At 35.7% G+C, this 20223-nt stretch overlaps 1 pseudogene across 1 annotated transcript; it reads left to right on the top strand.

The window, feature by feature from the left end:
• Positions 1–16601: 16601 nt before the first annotated feature.
• On the top strand, positions 16602–16944 carry LOC108312593 (annotated as a pseudogene). Its single transcript, XR_001828702.2, has one exon. The product of XR_001828702.2 is annotated as an anaphase-promoting complex subunit 11-like (transcript).
• Positions 16945–20223: the final 3279 nt, after the last annotated feature.

Below are 20223 nucleotides of genomic sequence, written 5' to 3'. Positions count from 1 at the left end.
AAAAAAAAAAAGATAAAGAAAGAAAAGTTGATAAATTAGATTTAATCAAAATTCAATACAACTGTACTTCAAAAAACATCCTTAAGAAAATGAAAAAAATAAAAAATGTAAGACTAGAATATACTATTTGGTAAAACACGTATCTGATATGGGCTTGTATCCTGAATGTATAGAAATTGCTTATAGGTCAATAATGAGAAAACGAACAGCTAAATAAAATAGGCAAAATACTTGAATGGACATTTTAATAAAGAAAATATAGAAATGGCTAACAAGTACAAAGAAAGAAGCTCAACATAATTATTCATCAGGGAACTGTAAATTAATGCCACAATGAGGTACCATTTTACATCTACCAAAATGTTTATAATTTAAAAAAAAGACAGAAAATAGCAAATAAATTAGAGAAATGGGATTCCTCATATATTGTTGATTGTGTCATACACTGGTGTTTCCACTTTGGAAATGGTTTGAGAGTTAAAAATACATTCACCCTACAATACAGGCTTTCCACTCTTAGGTAGCTTTCCCAGAGAAATGACAGCATATATACACGTAAACACGTTGATTATTATAATCCATCTTTCACATATCTTTGAGCACTAGAAATTGGCTTCTTTTTTTTTCTGCCATCTTTCCCTTGGGAACTGAGGAAGACAGAAATCCCAAGAAAACATACGCATTTCTTTAGGTGGGCCATCTCAAGCTTTCTATAGGCTGGCAAAGGGCTTATTAGTGACTCCACTTGACTAAGACCTACACTACACCTTCCGATATATGATAACAAGAACAAAGATATTTTAAGATCTATTTGTCTGACTCCGATCTACCTCTAAATTTCGTGAGAAAACAAGGCATAATTTCCCCCAAACTCCAATGAACTTCAATGTATCATTCACTCTGCTTGGCACTGAAGACGTAACTGTGACTAAGAAAAAGTCCCTGCTAGCAATTCTACCACTAAAATATCTGCCTTATTTTAGTCTTTCAACCAGAATCTTTCCAGTCTACTAACTTGTTTCTATCTTCAAATATCCTAATGCCAAAATGATTCCTTAAAGTATGCTAATGGCAAAGTGGGGCTGGGTTTTGGCCAACTGTGGTAGCTGAGGACTTTTTCTTCCAAACCACCAAAATTACTTTCATGTCAACAATCTTACCATCAATGACTAAGGTTTACAAATGTACTTGGACCCTTATAATGGGAAATATGTGTGTGGTTCAATATAGATGGGATCAGGAAGGAGGCAGAGAACAAAAACTTGGATAGGAAAATATATAGACAACACTAAGCTATTGTTGACCAATTGTCCACTGAGTGGTGGGAAGGTCAACTAGATGCCTCCTCAGCACAACAGACATTCTATGTTCACTTAATGAGCAAAGACGTTTGAAGACATCAGCTTGTCTTTTATCACTTTCCCTGGCAATTGTGACAGAAGATACCAGGCACTCATTCTGCAGGTGTCGAACTGACTTTCAGCAGACCCCTCAGGTACAATTCCCTGTCCCAGGCCCAACAGGAACTTCTTAAAGACACATCCCAATCAGTTCTCCTCTACTTTCCCACACAGCTCACATGAATTTGATCTTGCCTTCTGAGTATACACAATTCAGTTTTCCTTGATCATTATTCTTGATCAATATATTGTGAAGGAATATGCTTTACATCCTGTTTCTTTGGAGCATTCTTTTATTAATTTTCAAGAGTCTTTCTTCTCCTAACAAAATCCTCTTCTTGGAAATGAAAAGTTATATTTCCTAAACTACCGTTTTAGTTGACTTTAATAGTATATTTTGAAGGCATTTGTTCTATGACAATTCTAATTATTCCAGAAGCAAATTTGATGGATCTGGCTGACTAGGGCAAGAGTCTCATAGAGAAAAGTGCCAAATAGAAAGGGCAATCATAATTTTATGGGTTATATTTTACTATAATGATGAATATTCATCAGATGATGACCACGTCACGCATTATACTAAGAAGGCTCACTTGCTTTATTATAGTTAAACACCATGAGATAACCTTATATGCTGTGTACTCTTACTATTCCCATATTACAAATTCGTAAACTGAAGTTAAGATTACATTCCCAAGTCAGTGTAGCTCAAGTGCATATTGACTTCTATTTGAAGTCATTTAATGGCCCTTATGTTCCTAACGGGCAAATGAAAATCTCTTAGTGTAAAATATGTGCCCCTTCATTCCTCCACCAAACTTGGTTTTTAGCATCATCTCTCCTGTCCCCAAGTGTCCTTCTCAAATTTTCACTCTTCCCTACCGAGATGCACAAGCATTTTGACTTTTACACAATTCTATACTTTTGCAAGCTTTAACATTATGTTTCATGCCTCAAATATCTCTCTTCATTTTTGCTTCAACTTGAGAAATCTTAATTTGTGTCTTATCTCAAACACCTCTACCTTGATAAGAAGCTCACCAATTCCTCAAGCCAGAGCTAGGCATCTATTCTTTGTATTCATTTGTGTCCGTTCCTATGTTCCAGCACTAACCACATTGCAACTCTCTATCTCTCAATGTATCTACCATATTAGAAATTGGGTTACCTGAGGAAAAGGAAAAGAAGAAAGAAGGGAAGACACAAATATTAAGCACCAGATGTATATCAAACACACTGGTAGATATATTCTCATACATTCTATCCCATATTTTCACCTGCTATTTCATCCTTTAAAGCCTTGAAATATATATCATGGCACATATTTAATTTTTCAAAGGTGGTATCTAGTAAGGTAAATCCAAGACGTATACACATGTCTCACCCAGGGTATATGTCCTTTCTTCTATATTCCATTTTTTTTTCCTCTTGGCACCTTCAGCCCATTGGACAATGCTTGACATGTAGTCAATACTAAATAAATATTTGACAGATAGAAGAACAAATAACGTTTATAAATTTAACTAGCACTTTCAAATAATCATCTAATTGTTCCTCAAAATGAGTCTGAATAAGCAAAATTATATTTGTCTAAAAACTAATGTATAATCTGAGGATTAGCAATTACTTAAGAAAATTGTCTTTTAAAAATATATGATACCATTTTATTCACATGAAGGTAAACTGTATGAGCCCACTAAAATGAGACCTGTTGATGTCTAGATAGTCTAGAGATAAAATTATTAAAGTCTATGATCACATTAAATTTTGAGTATGAATTTTTGAGTATGAATTTTTTTTTTTGAGACACAGTTTTGTGCTCACTGCAACGCCCACCTCCTGGGTTCAAGTGAGTCTCCTGCTTCAGCCTCCTGAGTAGTTTGTAGTACAGGCATTCACCACCATGCCCAGATAACTTTCGTATTTTTAGTAGAGATGGGGTCTCTCATGTTGGCCAGGCTTGTCTTGAACTCCTGACCCCAGCTTATCTGCCCACCTCGGCCTCCCAAAGTGCTGGGATTACAGGTGTGAGCCACTGCACCTGGTCAACTTATTTTAACAGGGAAAGAACCCATAGATTTTATAAAATAATAATTTCAAAAGTTATTTGACCCCCAAATGATTAAGAAACATAGACCATTTTCTTTATATATTCATTTTCACTCTATGATTATGTAGTAATAAATGAATAAAGTACTCAGATATATATAGTGTTTACTTCTGAGCCCTAAAATTTTATAAAGCTGTAATGGAAATTAAACCAGAGATTAAGCTCACTAAAAAATAATTAAAACACTCAGTTTTAAACCTTAATCTACTAGTTCCAGCATTTTCTATCTTTATTAAGATAGCCATATTAGACTGAACAGTTAGTTTTTATCAGTTTGTTTGCATGTTTGTTTTTGAAGGGGATGTGTAAGTAGAGGAGATTTTATTTCTCAGTTTTTGAGATGTGCCTATTTGTAACAAGCTGACAAGTATGTACAAAAAAACCTCAGAAATATCAGGCTAAACTTTTGTTTCTCTCATCACTTCCAAGTCAATTTGAAGAGCCTATGTTCCACTTATTAATAAGCACCTTCTGGCTTTGGTACTGCTGAGACGACATCTAGTGTGAATGTATACAAAAACTATGTACCTTGAAGAAAGCATAATTATAGCAATGCTCTTGTCTACAAGTCCATGTATGTCCAAGCCAGTATTTACTTAGATATTTGAAAAAATAAAGCAAAGCCATCTAAATTAGAAAGGAAGAAAAATTGTCTCTGTTTGTAGACAACATAACCTTATATAGCAAAAACCCCAAAGATTCCATCATTCTTATAACTAATTAATAAACAAGTTTTATTTCACATTGTTTGGGCAATGTTTTTCTACTTATGAAAGTATAGTGCTCCCTACATATCATCTGTAATCTCTAAATAAAATTGAAACATAAAAAAACTAGTAAAACATATATTAAGTTCAATAAAATAAAGAAATATATATTTAAGATAATAAAATGGTCATTTTACCCCAGAAAAGTAAGCATGTAGTTAAATTTGCCTGATTTCTCTAGATTGGAAGAAAATTCATTTGAAGACCGAAAGAAGAAAATAAAATATTGAACATTAAACGTTGTCTTTCAATAGCAACTATAAGTTAGTTTTAAACAATCCCAGTAAAGTACAGCACACAAATAAATAAATAAATCACAAAAGAAAAACTGCAGTTGAGATTTATTGAAGTGAGTTCCAATATCGCATGAATTCCAAATTAGGCTTGACTCGTGATATTCTGTTAGTTCCCAAGGGAAATCAATACTCTTTAGAAAAAAAAAAAATGTGTTTTTCCCCTTTTTAACAAAAAACTAAATTCAAGTCTTCCTTTTAGAAGCTTAGAAGGCACACAATCCCAGAGTGACTTTAGATAGCTGCACAGAAACAAAAGCACACAAAGAAGAAGGAAAGTTGCCAGAAGTTAACTACATTCCCACTTAAAAGGGAAAGAAAAGGAACCTTTCCACTTCGCCTGGATTTCTGGAGAAGCTCAGTTTGATCATTTTTCTCCTTCTCTAAAAGCAGAAGCATATATTTTGAAATTATCATCATAGTCTATAAAAGGAACACATTTCAATCAACAGAATAAGAAACAAATACCACTGTACCAGTGAAATACATTTTCATGATCTTGAATGGTTTTGCCTTTCAATTCAAACAAGTTTCAAGAGCAAATCACTTTTATTTGCAAATTTAATGAAATTGCAAGTGTATTTACATTGATTAGGAATTTAATAGCATTTCCAAGTGAACTCTGAGCAGGGGCATGTTTAATGGTACCCAAAGTTCCTGTCACATAATTGGTTGGTCTGTTATGACCATTGCTATTTGTGTGGCATCAAGTTAAAATGAGCTCTCAGAAGCCTGGAAGGAGAGCAAAGACCTATGAGGAGTTGCTTCCAGTCTCAGGGATCTTCCTAGATAGAACAACAGAAAAGGTTTTCCCATCACTATTGGATTGGAGTCACAGGAAGATGGGTAGCAAGAGAGCCTGAGTCTTGTGTTAACTGTGTGTTTATGAGCTTCAAATCAGTTTTAATCACAGCTAGCTGTGATGCTCAGCTTCTCTTTCTTTTCTTCTTCCCCAGTCCAATTCACTTTGTGAGGCACTCTGTCAATTCCTAGAACCTAATTGCAACTTCCTTTGCCAGGTTTCCAGAAGCCAAATCTGAATCCCTATTGTGTAGGCTTTTCCCACAATCTCAGAGTTGCTGTGCCCATGTAGGTTACAGGATGAAAATGCTGCAAAATCACACCCCCACCAGGGTCTGAGTGGTGGGACCTGACATATGAATATCCCACTTCTTTTATCCACCAGTTAGTATAATTCTGAGTGAGCATTTTTCTCTGTTTACACAATTTCCCTGAAGGATCAATCTCTTGTTAGGTGTGATAGTGACAGCACCTTTTCTTGGTTTCTTTTCATTACTTTGTCATTTGCTTATAGGTATTTCCTTCACATCTCAAACAAACAAACAAACAAAAACCTATTTGAATTTGAGTCCTTGTCTCAGGGTCTGCTTAAGGGAAAACTTAAAGAAAAAGACTTTAATTCTAAACACATTTACTGAGAATCTGCTATATTACTTTTGTTAAGGTATGTCCAAGTACAAGGACTGACCACTCAAATACACTCAGGAGTAGAGCAGTGTAGTAGTCTGCTCTCACACTAATAAAGACATACCTGTGACTGGGTAATTTATAAAGGAAAGAGGTTTTACAGACTCATAGTTCCACATGGCTGCAGAGGCCTCACAATCACGGCAGAAGATGAAGGAAGTGCAAAGGGGCGTCTTATGTGGTGGCAGGCAAGAAAGAGCATGTGCAGGGGAGCTCCCTTTATAAAAACATCAGATCTTGTGAGACTTATTCACTACAATGAGAACAGCATGGGAAAGACCTGCCTCTATGATACAATCATCTCCCACCAGGTCACTTCCATGGCACATGAGAATTATGGGTGCTACAATTCAAAATTAGATTTGAGTGGGAGATGAAGCCAAACTGTATCATCAGGAAATAAATTAAAAAATGAGAACAGATGTACAACATATGCCCCATTGAAGTGGGGCATTCACTATGAGGCTTCTGTCCATTTGTGAAATGCTGGAATGCCAGCCTTTGCACATCAGTGTTCTGGCTTTTCAAGGAAAGCTGAAATATCTTGAAATTTGAATATTGTCAGTAATTCAAAATACATTCATTTTGCATGTAATATTCTTCATGACAGCAAAACTTGCCCATGTATTGGACTTAACCTACAGACTGCTAGTTTGCAAACTATACACTGGAGATTAAAACTGAATAGTGCTTGGGTCATATACATTAAAGAAACTTGCAACTTACAAAGGGTAACAGACATGCAAGCAACTAGCTATGAAGTTGATTAAAATGATTATATATATATATATAAAATCAAATAATAATTTCCAAAGAAGAAAGAGACGCTCTGATTGGGAATGATGGAGAAGGAAGTTTGAAATGAGTACACATCAGAAATGGTTTTATGGAATAGTAGTATATACCAGGAATAGCTTAAACATAATTAGTTTCAGAAAGTATTGTTACAGAAAGCTCAAAATTAGAAAGCAAGATTCCACTCATTAGCCACAAGAGTGTCATGTCGCAGTCCTAATCTGATTTGGAAAATTATGATATGCTCTATCTGCCTCTAGGAGGCTCACAATGCACATCAGTGTGTTAAAAGCTCTGATAAGTACCATGGGAGAGAATCATGGTAGACTCTGATTTCCCTGGCATTTTCTTACTGCTTTCAGAATCTTTCAATTCTATGTGGACACTATCAAGAACATGCCGAGAAATGATATAGTAGGGATATCTCTGACTTTAACATAAGCACTGAAAAAAGGGGGAATGTATTAATTTATCTACTCAAGTATAACCTAAAATAATAAATATATTCAGAGAACTTTATTAAAAAGTTGGTGTATTAGTCATGGTTTTCCAAAAAATATATAATAAATATATATACTCACATATATACATGTGTATACATACATATATATGTATTTATATACATGTTTTAGTATTTATATAAAATATACTACTAATGGGATAGATATATAAACATCTAATTGTGTGTGTATCTGTGTGTATATCTATCCTATTATAGTTTTATGTATAAAATATAATTTATGTATAATAAATTTATGTATGAAATTATATTAGTTGCATATTTTAATATGTATATAAAATACATAATTAATACATGTACATGTATATATACATTTATACATATATATGGATATACTTATATGATTGTTTATTTATTTACTTATTTATTTATCTATTTTTTGAGACAGAATCTCACTCTGTCACCCAGGCTGGAGTGCAGTGGCATGATCTCAGCTCACTGCAAGTTCCACCTCCCTGGTTCAAATGATTATTCTGCCTCAGCCTCCCGAGTAGCTGGGATTACAGATGTGCAATATTACTTCTGGCTAATTCTTGTATTACTCCTGTCTTAGTAGAGACAGGATTTCACCATGTTGGCCAGGGAGGTCTTGAACTCCCAACCTCAAGTGAATTACCTGCCTTGGCCTCTTAAAGTGCTAGGATTAAAGGCATAAGACACTGTGCCCAGCGTATATATGTATATGTATATAAATATCCTATGGATATATAGGTATATGTATATATCCATATACATATGTGTGTATAAAATATATAACAAACATATTTATTCATATACATATTTTAATATGTATATAGAATATATAACAAATAGGCTATATATATCCTTGGATATATATACACATACAGGTGTATATGTGTATATACATGATCTGAATGCCATTATGTTTAAAGCTACCCTGACTTTTCTCACCACACAGTGCTCCTCAATCTCCTACAATGGCATGTGAGAATGGCCTCTTGGGAATAAAATAGCCAATATCCCAAGACTCTTAAGCCCTAAGCCATGGGTGGGCAGTAGAAAAGGAAAGCCCTTTCTCCAGACGTTCCCTCTGAAGAAAACACTTCAATGTCATCACTGACAGAAAGAGTTGGCTACACTTTGAGACTTAAATCAATTTCAGAGCAAATTCATGTATCAAAAGACACATTAATGCCTGAATAAAACCAAATTACTATTTGGGCCCTAAAGCATAAATGATCGTCAGAAATCTAATAATTAGCGTTCTGAAAATCAGGGAGAAGTTTACTTATTACTATGAAAGCAAGCATCCTCAAGCTTACATGATCACGGTGAGCCGGGAGGAATATATCTGAAGGCAAGGAAACCCCCATATCATGAACATAGTAACTCATTATTATAGACTTCCCATTTGACAGGACAATTGATAATTCAAAATTTCAGATATGATACTGTCTTACAAGGAAACCAGTCTTCTAATAAGTGAACATCTCTACTGGTCTTCTCCAGACAGAAAGCAGAAAATACTTTTTTCTCATGCGCAAAATTTTATATATATAGATTTTAGATTAGATATTTTATATATTATTTACATGTACATATTATGTATACAATTAATTTATGCATATATAATTATATTAATTATACATATATCAGTGATTCAGGGTTTTGGTATGTGCTTTTTAAATATCAGGTTTCTTCCAGACATTCAATGTGATAGATCAGCTAAATGCTTGCTAGTGTTGTTTTGCACAAAGCATTGCCTCTGACTAAGATCTTATTTCCCAGTAAAATGGGCTATCTAAAGTTAATCTATCTCAAGTCATGTTCATTTGATATTCCAGACGTGAGTTTATATCAAGGGAACAATTGAAGTGCTGCTTGCTGAATCTAGGTTTTATCCTTTTGTGTTCTGGAAGAAAAGGATTTGTATGAAAACTTCATTTTTTCATTCCACCACCTTTTACCACTGGTGATGCCTAACAACCATCGATTAGGCAATATACAAAAGTGAGGAAAAGGAAAAATGAGAAAGCAAAATAGATTTTAAATAACATACACTTTTGGGATAAAGACCAAATTTCCAAAATTGTTTATGAGGCTGTAGCTGATGCTTATAACTTTCCTTCTTTGCGACACATTTCATGTATGTTCCTCTTACCTTCAGTCAATCTCAGCATCATTGGGGTCTTTGTCCACCAATGACGGGCAAAACTTCATTTCTAAGTTAGTATTTTAAAAGAAGTAATTTCTAATCTGGCTCTGTTTGAATATCCTTCTCATCTGCTGAAGGACTTAGTCCCTCCCATTAGCCTTTCCTATTTCTCCACCAACATTTCTCTCCTCCAAATCCACCACTCTTCTTTACTTATCTTTCATGGATTATTTCCAACAGTCTGGCAGAATTCTTTAAATTTTCCACCTTAAAAATATAAACCTACTTGTTTCCTCATACATTCCTACCCACAGAAACTTTGCCCATGTCCTATGTGTCAAAACTCCCCAGAGAAATAGTCTACACTGTCTGACTCATTCTCCACTGTACCTGTTACCATAAGGTTTACACAACCTTGTGATACTTAACTTTCCGTCTTAATTTGACTGGGCCAAGGGGTGCTCGGTTAAACATTGTTTCTTGGTGTGTCTGTGAGGGTGTTTCCAAATGATACCAGCATTTGAATCCCTAAATCAGATTGTCTTTCCCAATGTAGGTTGTCATTATGTAATCCATTGAAGGCATGACTGGAACAAAAAGGAAGTGGAAAGTGAAATTTGCCCGTTTTGCTTCCAGATTGCCTGCCTGCCTTTAGCTGAGATATTGGATATTCTCCTGCCCTTGGATTGGAATTTATACCATCATCTTGTTTCTTTGGTCTTTGGACTCATACTGGAATTACCACCAACTTTCCTGGGTGTGTGTGTGTGTGTGTGTGTGTGTGTGTGTGTGTGTGTGTGTCCTATTGGTTTTATTTTTCTGGAGAACCCTGATGAACACAAATGGCATATAGATTGTTAGCGATTGGACTAAATTAGAACACAGTTCCTCTGATTCTCATAGTCTAGCACTCTTTCCATATTGGGTTATAAACAAATGTCATTCTATATCTGATATTAAATTTTACGTTGTATTAACTGAAATATTGTTTTCATAGTCATTGGGAGTAGAGTGCATATGGAAGGTCTGAAATAGTAATTGCTTTCCGACTCTAAAGTAAAACATGTGTGTTGATACATCCAGTATAGAACATGTTCTACATTCTGTGATTTGCGGGGTTTAGGCATTTTATAAGAACTAAGAAGTGTTGAACTTGTTGAGAGATCATGAGATTAAGAGAGGGGAAAAGAGGAGATGAGCATTCTTCACTAAGGAGAAGTTGAGAGAAATTTCATTTTGCATAAGGTGGAAAATATGTGCATAAAAGATCACATTTCTCAAATATCATTTTTCAAAGGTCTTTTCTGATTTGTAATGGGTATAACTTGATATTTTTATACTCTTTTTTTATAATATGTGCAAAGTTTTGTAATGATCATTCTTAGGAAAATTTGACCAGAAATATTTCCTCCAAAATAAAGTAAGAGTAAATATGACATATTGAAAGTTTTTCTTTTGTCTGCAAAAAGTAATAATCTATCATCATACTCGAGATCTGATACATAAGATCAGATCCATATTCACCTCCTGTAAGAAGTAAAATGGTTCCATTGTAAACTTACATTAAATTTTTCTTAAAAATCCACTTTCATTGAGATGTAAATCTTTATGACCAATGGCATACAGATGCAAAATCATGTAGCAAGCAATCCTGATGAATGACATTCCAGTTCCATCCCTAGTCTGTGGATGATGGAATTAAGATTCAGAGAGTTTAAGGGATTTGTTCAATGCTATCCTGGTGCTTAGTGGCTTCCTGAATTCCAGTACTCCCGTTTGTCCATCAAATCAGAATGAACTTAGACTCAATAAACGTTTTGTTTTAAAAAAATTCATGCAGCTTCCTGAAAGAGGTGAGTTGGGCTTTGAAGCAAATACATTTTTGTAGACTTGTCTTGTTGTTACTGAACAAGGATGACATCAGCAGCCATTTTCAATGACTTTAAAATCATAGGATGGAGAACTTTATTATTTCATTCCACAAGTACTATTTAGCTGCCTTTTGTTTACCAGGCACTGTTTAAAAGGCACTGGGATTCTGACAAAGAATTCATAAAAAAAATCTTTAATGATTTACTCCCTCACTTGGTGGAGTTTGCAATTTGGAATAAAATATAAATAACATAGTATTCAAATTCAGAATGTTTAAAATCTCTTCTGTGGGGTATACATAGTATGACTCTTCTTGCTGATCTTCTATTGTAAATAAAGAATCCATTTTAGTAAAAGTGATTAATGCTTATTTTGAAAATATTAGTCAATACAGAAAGATACCAAATACAAAAAAAAGAAAAAAAAAAAAAAATCTCCGAATCCTAATACCTGGAAATAATTAGACAATATTTGGTTCTATAATTCCATATGGATATATAAACAAGAACCATTTTTATGAAAATTGAAATATATATTTTTTCTTTTTACATTCTAAAAATTTTTTCTTGAAATATAGCATACACATAGAAAAGTGTGAAATTCCAAAGGCACAGCTTGATGAATTTTTACAACTTAGACGCACTCAGCATCATCTAGCTCAAAAAATAGAACACCAGAAATCATATAACTTCTACCATATCAATTTTTCTTGCCAATTTCAAAACTTTAGATAAGTAGAATTATACAATATGTACTTCTTGTACCCAACTTAGTCTTCAATATTATGCATGTAAGATTCTTCCCTGTTGTTGCATGTAGAAAGATTTTGTTAATTATCATCACTGTATTCTGCTGACTGTGTACAGCACAATTTATTTGGGTGGTTTCCAGGTGGATGTTATCATAAATAAAGCTGCCAAACACATTTTCTTTCATGTCTTTCAGTAGATCTGTATTTCTGTTGGAGATCTACATATGCATCTATATTCATATCCACATCCATATCTCTAGTTAGATATGCCTACCTATAAACATGTATTTTCTGGGTAATAATGTATGATTATATTCAGCTTTAGGACGTAATACCAAACAACTTTAGAAACAGTTTGTAGAATACCCATTATTACCACGACATATAAAAGTTCTTGTTATTCTATATTCTGGTGAAACTTTATTAGTGCTGTTCTTTTAAATTGTAGCCATTTGGATGAGTTTGTGGTAGTATCACATTGTGGTTTTAGTTTTATAAAGTCTAATTAAATTGAATACCTTTTACTAAATTTATTGAAAGACATACTCTTCAGTAAACTACCTATTCTAACACTTTCTTTCTTTCTGTTGGATTGACCATCTTTTTTAAGATCACACTCAGTAGATGAACAGAATAAGATCTTTGTTATACAAGGTTAGATGGAATGAACTACAAAAGACAAACATTGTAATCCTGATTTTTTTACTGTTCAAGTTGCTTTGGTTAGCCCAGAAATCGCTGCTTTTTTTTTTTTTTTTTTCCTGGCTATTTTGTTACTAGAATGGGCAGACACCTAGTTTGCCTGAGAGACTGCTAATTTACATCTATGGTCCTTCCTGGTGCAATTATTAATATCCTCCCCTTTTCCTATCAAGAATGTGCTGGTTTACAAATGATTGTATGATCATTCTACTAATTATTTATTGGTTTTTATTTTGTCAATTGATCCCAGGAATGATACCCTGAGGCTGCTGCTCTATCCTGAATGCTAAACATGTACTTATTCTGATTTCAAGAGCCAGGGTTCTCTACCCTGGTAACGAATTCTTTCTTAGAGATCAGTATTCTGTATGTCCTTGTAACAAGAATATTGTAAACCACTTCAAAGTAGACGCACTGAATCCTAACCACCATGAACATAAACGGTAACGATCCTCAGTGGGAATAGGCCAAATACAATTTCCAGCATCCACACCTTGATGTGCACTCATTCTTCTGCTTGGGAATGTGATTCTTGGATTTTCTTATTCATCCTTCATATCCCATCATATATAACATCACCTCTGACCTTAGATTGTTGTTATGTGGTCATAGAATCTCAGGAGCCATAACAATCTAAGATTTCCATTTCCATTGAGATAAGTTATATATGAACTTGCCTTTGGCCTTTGCATCATTCAATTGCTAACAGTAAACTCATTTTTTAATGTTCATCCTGACTCAGAAATGGTGTCCCTACCATCTATTCTTCAGCAGTTCTAACAAGAGATCATATGTAATAAATTTTACCTTCCACAGAGCCTCCCCTCTCTTACACTCTCTCTCCACTTCATTCACCCAAAATTGTTTTGGCACAGATTTCCTCATTTTACCGCTGAGAGAATCACATTATAGTCATCACATTTTGGAAGCATTCAAATGAAGAAAGTAGAATTCTTGGCAGCAAGTGCCCTCCCACACCAGCTCTAATCTGAACGTTACTCAGTTTATCTTGTCAATGGACTCAGTTAGTCTAACCCAAAATATACTATTCAGTACCTGTAACATTATTAAACCCTTACAAATAAAACAATTTTTCTCTAACCTAGTATATAAGTACAATGTCTGATCAATGGTATCTATGCCTGTATAGTAACACTTTTCAGATTTAGCCTGCATCAGGATACAAACTACACCTTCCAAAATCAGTTCTAAGAAAAACCTGTGACCTATAAAGTATTGCTGGAACCAGAGATGAGGGCAGGGAGTAGGAAGAATGTTCCTTAGACTTGAGGACAAGAGACATCGTTGTGACTTACCCGACTGGGGTCATCTTTGGTGTACAGGGTGTATTTTATCCAATCATCATTCATTCAACATGTACTGTGGGACAAATAATAATAAAATAATCAAAGAATTAAAAAACCCAGGGCTAGAAGTCAGAAGATGAGAATTCCAGACACAGCTCTGGAGACGGCCCTTCTCCATTTACAAAATGAGGGAGGGGTCTACATGAGTTTAGTGTTTACTGTTGCTCCAAACAATTTTACCTTTCCTAGACATTTTGATGGGGGATTGGCAAATGATGGCAGCAGTTGGCAAGATCTCAGGGATTAGGAGTATATATCACATACCAGACCAGGGACTGGATCTTCAAGGTGGTCTTGTGGACACGCAAACACAAAATGTTGGAGAAAATGTTACTTTCATGAAGTTCTACTTTACATTAAGGCTGATGCATTTACTAATCCAGAGTGGTGGATATTTTAATATTAGGGATGTTAGAGTCAGCTTTCAAACTGAAGGGAATCTGGGGACAGCACAGGCTTCTCAATGTGCAAGAAGGGAAATTGAAAGGAGAAAGGGATCTTTCTGAGGTCATACAGCTGGTAAGGCAAACACAGGATCAGAACCCAGAGTTCTACACTCACAATCCAGGACATGTGTATACTCATGTCTAGTCTTCCTCATGAATAGCAAAGAGTAACTATCCAGTATCTTAAGGCTGTCTTCTCTTCAGAATGTCATTTCCAACAGCAGGCATGGTAGCATATTAAAGGCAGAGGCAAGGAACCTAGGAGAAGCTGAGATGATTAAAGAGTACCAACCATGTGAAGGCATGCTGTGCTGCTGTGCTGAGCCACGTGCTTTAGGTGGACCAGTACTCTCTAATCTTCGTAACAAGTCAGTGGCTAGAAGGGGGATGGAAGGAGCATTTCTATGCCTCATTTTCTCTCTTCACCTTCAATATAACTATAATTGTTAACAATTATTGAGCAGTCACTACTTGCCAGGCACTGCAGTGACATTTATAATCTCCAGTCCTAATGTACAGAAACAAGCAGGTAGATGTTAAGTCACTTGCTATATTAGTTTCCTTAGTATACTAGACTCCTAATGCCTTGACACAACAAAATACCAAAACTGAGTGACTTCAAACAATAGACATTTATTGTTTCTCAATTCTGAAGGCTGAAAGCCTGAAACCAAGGTGTCTGCAGGGCAGCACTCTTCCTTGTGTCTTCCATCTGCTTGCTGATATGTGCCAGCAATACATATTTTGGCTCCCTTGGCTGGCAAATGCTTCACTCTAGTCACATGGCTGCCTTCTCTCTGTGTGTCTTCACATCTTTTTCCTCTGTGAATATTTGTCTCTGTGTCCAAAATTCACCTTAATAATAGATACCTGTTATGTTAGGTCTCACATTAGGGTTCACCTAATTACTTCATTTTAAATCAACTACCTCTGTAAAGACCCTATTTTCAAATGAAGCCTGCTAACCTCTTTGGTGAGAATCCTTTAGTGCAATCCTTACCACTAGCCTCAGTATATAAAGCTACCCAGTATAAGATCGATAATGTCATCCAATCTGTCTCACTTGGAAAGATGCTTTAAAACTATAACATTTGGAATGCTCATAATTATTTTAACAAGTTACACTACAAATCTGGAAGGGAAGGGAGAAGGTCTGATTCTTTGGTCCACAGTTCTCACTCATTCCAGATTTCCTCAATCTCAATGACCTTTTCTTATACTTCTCATGTTTCATAACCTAAAGGCAGATACAAAATGCTATTTCTCCATATCTATGTTTTTACATGACATCCTGAGTTCCTTGAAAGAAATCTATATTATAGATTTCTCATAAACTGAATATACTAATAAAAATATAAATAGATGCTGGCCATGATCTGAGCCACACCCAAACTAAGTGATGAGTGACACTAATGGCCGTCCTCAGAGAAGAATATACCAGAGAGATAGTATAGCATGATGCTTATCATTGAACTTCAGGGTAGGATTGCCTGGGCTTGTATCCCTACTAGTTTACTTATAGGATATGTAAGTTTAGGCAATTAATTAACCTATGTGCCTTAGTTTTTTCATATGTCAAATATCAGTAACAAGAGTACCCAATTTAGAGAACTTGAAAGGATTAAAAAGGTAACTCATTTAAAAGCATTCACTTCCTAGTGCTTTATAATGGTTCAATAATTTTTAACACTTAATCTGAGTGTGAGGAGATGAAACTTGAAATAGTTCAGTTTTTTTTCTCTCATAATATTTCTAGCTACCTCCATCCTTACAAAACACAAGATGCATACCCAGACACACGCAGAGAAACACACACAGAATATTTGCTGTGCTTATTGTGAGATTTCTCTTCCCTACCATCTTCATCACCATAGCCAACTCTATTAGTAATTTGGGCTGGAATTCGTAATTTAACTATTGTAGAAGGAAATAAGTGAGTAGTGTGAAAACTCATGAGACCTCCTGGGTTACATCATGTTCTCCATTAAAATTTTGACCAGAGCCCGTGAGTATGGCCTTGGTGGAGCCAACTGCTGTAGACAGGCTGCGGGCTTTGCTGCCGTGAAAGTGAAGATTAAGTGCTGGAAAGGCGTGGCCACTTGGCTCTGGGTGGCCAAAGATGAGAACTGCAGCATCTGCAGGGTAGTGTTTAACTGCTGCTGCCCCGACTGCAAGGTGCCTGGCGACAACTGTCCGCTGGCGTGGGGCCAGTGCTCCCACTGCTTCCACATGCACTGCATCCTCAAGTGGCTTCACGCACAGCAGGTGCAGCAGACACTGCCCCATGTGCCTCCAGGAGTGGCGGTTCAAGGAGTGAGGGCCCTGCCTCCCCCTTGCCGGAGGCGGCGTCCTGAGACCCCTTCTCAGGCTGGTGCCGTTGGCTGTAGTCGCTGCTGGGAACGGTTCCCTTGGGTTGCAACAAGGTGGAAACAAGGGCTGGAGCTACGTTTGTTTTTCATTCACTATGTGACACTTTTATCCAGTAAGTAAAATTCATTAAACTACTCAAGTCCTGAAAAAAAAAAAAAAAAATGACCAGAAAGTGCCATTTTAAGATGTGGGATGAATACCTAGTTTTTGTTTTGTTTTGTTTTGTTTTTTTAACTGATACTTTTATTTCCTCTGTGATTATTATTTCTTTATATAATATAGTCTTGCTCTAGCCACAAGGATCTTCTCTGTGCCTTGAAGTGACTTTATTATTATCATTCATCGTAGCAGTTTGTGCCTCTGCTAATACTACACTACCTAGATAAAATTCTCTGGAAAACTTGAGACTCATATGTACAAATAAGAAAAGTAATATGAAATAAAAATGAGAAAATAGGTCATATATTTTCAACAGGTCTCACCTAAATTCCTGAGATCATTGATTTATTCAATTGGCTTACTTTAAGTCTCAGTTCAAAACCATTATGAAAACTGTAATTGACATTACTATTAATTTTACTTTGTATTTGGTTTCTATTACTTGCTTAATTCCTAAAGAATACATCCTCTAACAAAATAGTACTGGCCCAGTACATTGTGATGATAGCAAAAGACAATGGAATGGCCAAAATGGAACTTAATATTAGGCTCAGGGTAGACTAAGCCTGAGAGCCATGCCCTTCAAACCTCCCTTGTTGCTCAAATGTGACTAAGTTTGACACTGACTCCTAGGCCCCATTCACTCCCCCAAATTGAGACGAGATCAACAATTGGAGCAGGTTCATCCTGGCACTAAGAAACGTCAAAACCAAACTGAAAGATGACTGGGCAGTGATGCTTTTGGAGAAAGATCTTGATCAAAAAGTAGAAATGGGCCAGGTGCAGCAGCTCAGGCCTGTAATACCAGGACTTTGGGAGGCTGAGGGTGTTGGATCACTTGAGGGCAGGAGTTCGAGACCAGGCTGGCCAACATGGTGAAACCATGTCTCTACTAAAAATACAAAAGTTCACCTGGGGTGATGGTGCACACCTGTAGTCCCAGATACTCAGGAGGCTAAGGCAGGAAAATTGCTTGAATCCAGGAGGTGGAGGTTGCAGTGAGCAGAGATTGTGCCACTGCACTCCAACCTGGATGATGGAGTAAGACAGTCTCAAAAAAGGAGGGGAGGGAGATGTAAAAATTTTCAGAATGAAAATAAAGTCACTAATGTTATAAAAGAAAAGAAAACCTGACAAATAGGATAGAGCCAGAAAATGCCAGGAATAGAGGGTTCTCAGGCTTGCATAACAAAACTGTCACAAACAACTCTTCAAATGCCACACCCTTGCACAATCTCACACACAAAATACTCCTGCAAATACGTCTGCTCAGTAACTGCCTGTCCAACCTTGAACTAGCATCACCCTTGCTATTGATCTTTGTAGCCAAGGATATTTCTTTCAAAACAGTCATATAATCCCCCTTATTTTTTCCCTTTAAAAACCATTGTATTTTTCCCTCCTGAATAGAAACGTGATTTACTAAATCTGTTCCCTTTTTATTTTAGACAGTTTTTCTCTATTTGTTATTTAGGTTGACAGATAAATATTACTCGTTTTATCTACAACTGAGGAAATAAGACTCAGAGAATTTATGTAACTTGCACCAAATCACACTCCAGGTAGGAAGTGGAGTAAGAAATGAAAGTGAAATCCATACGAAACCACAGTTCATATTCTTGGCACTATTCCACAGTGTTTCAACTGGACCATTAAATAATACAGGAACACAGAATGCTCAGGCCTTAGAGAGAGTGTTACCATCATGAAAGTAGTTAGACTCATTAAAAAATTAGTGATTTGGCACTTGGACTGCCTGGGTTCTAGCAACTGGCTATTTTTATGACTTAAGGTAACATTTAGCCATGTCTCAATTTTATTTTACATAAAATGAAGGTGATGATACATACCATATTGGATAAACATGAAGATTAAATGATATATATGCTACAGATGATTATGTGATACACACATATGTGTATATATACATATATATCTGTATTAAATTTAAAACATAAATGGTATATATAATCTCTTTAGCTCTACAAATAAATCAGACTATTTACCAAGCATTTAGAGAAACTTATAATTTTAATAACACAAACAACTTGCGAAACTGCTCTTACTTCTTACATAATGAAAATGACTATGTCACCTTTCATACTTATATATTAAAATAACTTAATGAAACTACAGAAAAAAATCAACTTGAGAATACTCATTGTCTTTAATATATGCCAAATATTAAAAACAATATTTATACCTCTAGAGTCCTTTCAAAATATTGCAATCAAAATGTGTAAACATTGCTGACAACAAAAAGCTGGCATTGGGGTTCCCATAAGTGGGTTATCTGAAACGGCCTAGAGATAAGCAATAAAAAGTCAGTGTGTTTTACTGAGATAAATACAGAAGATGTCCTAATCCACCAGACATAAGTTTGAGATTATCAGGGCTTATGCTCCAACATGAGAAAATAAAATGGTGAAATTTGTTTTGTGTAAGATTTTAATAGATGATTAAATTATCATGCACATCATTTTCCACTCTGCAACTGGGTCCTGAACAGAATTTACTTAAAAGAATAGTCTACATTTCATTGGGAAAATATAATTTCAATGCTATGGTTTGAATAAGTACCTTTTAAACTTCAGGTGTTTTCAAAGTGATTGTATTTAGAGTTGTGGTCTTTGGGAGATGATTGGGTCGTGAGGGCTCTGCCATCATGAAAGAGATTAGGTGCCCCTACAACAAAATCTGGACAGACAGAGTTCATCTGTTTTTATCCTTCTGCCTCCCACCACACAAGGACACAGCTTTCCTCCTGGTGGGAGGATGCTGCATCAAGGCACCTCCTTGAAAGTGAAGAGCAGCCCTCACCACACGCTGGTCCCTTGATCTCAGACTTCCCAGCATCCAGAACTGTGAGAAATAGATTTATTTTCTTTATAAATTACCCACTCTGTGTTATTTAGTTATAGTAGTGCAAACTAAGGCATCCATTATGTTAATAGGAGGGAAAAGGTAGAGTAATTGTTACAGGAATTTTGGAATTATTTTTCCTGAGTAACCACTTGAACTACTGAGAGAAGATTGACAGAAAGGCTACACCAATGCACCTTTGGTG

The sequence above is a fragment of the Cebus imitator genome, unplaced genomic scaffold, assembly GCF_001604975.1.
Source record: "Cebus imitator isolate Cc_AM_T3 unplaced genomic scaffold, Cebus_imitator-1.0 Scaffold127, whole genome shotgun sequence".
Taxonomy (NCBI): domain Eukaryota; kingdom Metazoa; phylum Chordata; class Mammalia; order Primates; family Cebidae; genus Cebus; species Cebus imitator.
The sequence above is the reverse complement of the archived record's forward strand: the minus strand, read 5'-3'. Positions and strand labels throughout refer to the sequence as shown.